At 44.1% G+C, this 3,347-nt stretch overlaps 1 protein-coding gene across 2 annotated transcripts in view; it reads right to left on the bottom strand.

Annotated features, from left to right (window-relative positions):
- Positions 1 to 2,459: 2,459 nt before the first annotated feature.
- The window catches only part of LOC108281495, a 15,310-nt gene continuing 14,422 nt past the window's right edge, over positions 2,460 to 3,347 (bottom strand). Inside the window, exon 3 of one of the 2 annotated variants that reach the window (XM_037727347.1) lies at positions 2,460 to 2,638. The gene's annotated coding sequence lies outside the window, so the exon portion shown is untranslated. The remainder of the gene's footprint in view (positions 2,639 to 3,347) is intronic. The other variant, XR_005195248.1, reaches the window with a different exon arrangement.

Below are 3,347 nucleotides of genomic sequence, written 5' to 3'. Positions count from 1 at the left end.
AAAAAAAAAAAAAAAGAAAAAGGAACTCAGGATAACAGAAATAAAGAAAGCTCTTGGGAAGGTGGGACAAGAGGGGTCTGGAGAGGTAGACCAGGGCCAGACAGGCAAGAACTTCGGCCTTGTTAAAGATTCAGAACTTGGCCAGGCATGGTGGCTCACATCTGTAATCCTAGCACTTAGGGAGGCAGAGATGGAAAGATCACTTGAGCTCAGGAGTTCAGGACCAGCCTGGGAAATACTCCATTCTCCTAAAAAGGTAAAAATATTCAGAACGCTAACTAAAAAACAATGGGAGAACATCAGATTCCTCATCTGCAAAGTGGGAATAACAACAGCTATCTCATAGTTACCAGGGAGCAAAATGAGAATACAAATAAAAAGTCTTTTGTAAGTTATAAAGCATTATAGGAACACTACTAAGATATTAGTAATAACAAGTTGTGCTGCTTTCTTAATAGGACCCAAGAGTTCAAACCACCTCCTAAGGAGAATATGAAATACCCTCTAAAACCCTGACATACTCCAGGGAGCGGACGGAAAAGTCGTAAGTTTATTTCAGTTGGAAATTCCAGTGTTAGGCTTATGAAGCCTGGGGGTGAATGGAGCTGTTTGGAGCAAGATCACACCATTTATGGCAATGTGGAGTTCTCAGCTCTACACCAAACCCCTGACACCACTTCCAGAAAAGATCATTCTGCCTCCTTCTCAAACCAGCCAGAGCAGAATCACCAAAGCATTCTTGTCTCTTAATTTCTTTCTTTTTTTTTGAGATGGAGTCTTGCTCTGTCACCCAGGCTGGAGTACAGTGGTGCGATCTCAGCTCACTGCAACCAGCCCTGACATGCCACCATGGAGAATGTAATGGTTCACTTTGGGCCATTTCCTCTCTGCCTGTAAAATATGAAACATTACCTAAGTACAGGAGGACAGAGCTTCTGCCCAGATAGGTATGTGATTTAGCACGCATTACCACAACCTCTTGCTACTCAGAGTAGAACTAGACACAGTTCTTCCACAGAGAGGTCAGTGACTACTCTAAATGTTCCACAGTACTACACTCCAGAGGTTGCAAACTTGCATTTTTTCTTGACCTATACAATGCTTTCAAAATCTTTTTGAAATTTTATTTATTTATTTATGTTTTCTCATGTGGCCTGTGTGTGGGAAGGTCACGAATCCTCAATCTGCTTGAAAATTTACATGCCAGCTTTTAGAACTCAAGGTATTTTAAATAAAAATCCAGATTACTGGCTTTTCTTGAAAAATCACCACCGGTGACGGCAGCTCATGCCTGCAATCCCAGCACATCGGGAGGCCAAGGTGGGATGATTGCCTGCTTGAACCCAGGAGTTCAAGACCAACTTGGGCAACACAGTACAACCTTGTTTCTACAGATAATTTAAAAATTAGCCACAGGGTTGGCTAGGCACAGTGACTCAGCCTGTAATCCCAGCCCTGGGGAGATGGGGGCGGGTGGATCATCTGAGTTCAGGAGTTCGAGACCAGCCTGGCCAACATGGTGAAACCCCATCTCTACTAAAAATAGAAAAAACTAGCTGGGAGTGGTAGTGCGTGCCTGTAATCCCAGGTACTTGGGAGGCAGAGGCAGGAGAACTGCTTGAACCCAGGAGGCGGAGGTTGCAGTGAGCCGAGATCGCACCATTGCACTCCAGCCTGGGGATGGAGCCAGACTCTTTCAAAACAAAATTAGCCAAGTATGGTGATGTGTGTCTGTGGTCCCAGCTACTCAGGAGGTTGAGCTGGTTATATAACATTCAGTCACTTACACAGCACTACCACATCCTTGTGGTCTGTACTGTGGTTGATGTTTTTATCATCTCTTCCACTCTCCCATGTATACACACACGTATGTACATACATGTACATACATACACACAGGCACACACATCTGTACACACATGTATACACATACAAACATGTTGATACATGCACACGTATGTATACACCTGTACACACATGTATGTATATATGTATGCATTTGTCCACAGCTGTTTTGCTTAGATCCATTTTCTTATAGACTTTTGAGACTGAGTCTCTCTCTCTTGCCCAGGCTGGAGTGCAGTGGCATGATTTCAGCTCATTTCAACTTCTGCCTTCTGGGTTCAGGCAGTTCTCCTGCCTTGGCTCCCCCGAGTAGCTGGGATTACAGGCACTCACCATCAAGCTTTGCTAACTTTTTTGTATTTTCAGTAGAGATGGGGTTTCAACATGTTGGTCAGGCTGATCTTGAACTGACCTCAAATGATTCACCCACCTCAGCCTCCCAAAACACTGGGTTACAGGTGTGAGCCACTGCGCCTGGCTTTTTTTTTTTTTGAGACAGGGTCTCCCACTGTCACGCAGGCTGGAGTGCAGTGGCACAATAATCGCTCACTGCAGCCTCCACCTCTTGGGCTGAATCGATCCTCCCACCTCAGCCTCCTATCTGAGGCTACAGGCATGAGTCACCATGTCCAGGCTAACATTTTAATTCAAACATTTATTAATTTAATGCTTCAATTAACTAAATTTCATTCATTCAATTTCTAGTTAACCAAAAGAAACCCAGGATAGCTGGAACAAAGAGGACTCATGCAGGCTGGTGCGCAGGCAGGATGGTTAGAAAGGAAGCAGCCACCTTGGACAATAAAGAGGAAAGCCCTCATGCTGGGGTTGGTGGAAACTGATATACTCTGTTTATGCCTCTGTAAGTATTATCCACAGCTGCAAAATTTAGCCTACTATGATTATGTTTTCTTTGTTTAAAAAAATCTTGGGCCAGGCATGGTGGCTCATGCTTGTAACCCTAGCACTTTGGGAGGCCAAGGTGGGCGGATCATCTGAGGTCGATAATTTGAGACCTGACTGACTAATATGAAGAAACCCCATCTCCACTAAAAATACAAAATTAGCCACGTGTGGTGGTGCACCTGTAATCCCAGCTACTCAGGAGGCTGAGGCAGGAGTATCACTTGAACCCGGGAGGCGGAGGTTGCTGTGAGCAGAGATTGCGCCATTGCACTCCAGCCTGGGCAACAAAAGCAAAACTCCATCTCAAAAAAAGAAAAAAAAATCTCATGGAGTCAATTATACATAAACACTAAATTAGGACTTGTCTGCTTAGTTTCCTGTGTTCCAATCATGAATTTATTCTCTATCATTCACTAAAAGTATAGACTTTTCCTGTACTCATTGCATCTTCTTTCTTGGGTATCTCCCTCCTGGAGGCTTCTGTCCTCTGGCTCCAGCCTTACTGATTGTTCCCTAGGCCTGCAGCCAGGCCAGCTATCACCCTAGGATTTCCCTTCATTATCATCTTAGAAGCTTTTTTTTTTTTTTTTTTTTTT

The sequence above is a fragment of the Cebus imitator genome, unplaced genomic scaffold (assembly GCF_001604975.1).
Source record: "Cebus imitator isolate Cc_AM_T3 unplaced genomic scaffold, Cebus_imitator-1.0 Scaffold228, whole genome shotgun sequence".
Classification (NCBI taxonomy): domain Eukaryota; kingdom Metazoa; phylum Chordata; class Mammalia; order Primates; family Cebidae; genus Cebus; species Cebus imitator.
Note: the sequence above shows the minus strand (reverse complement) of the source record. Positions and strands in the feature narration are given on the sequence as shown.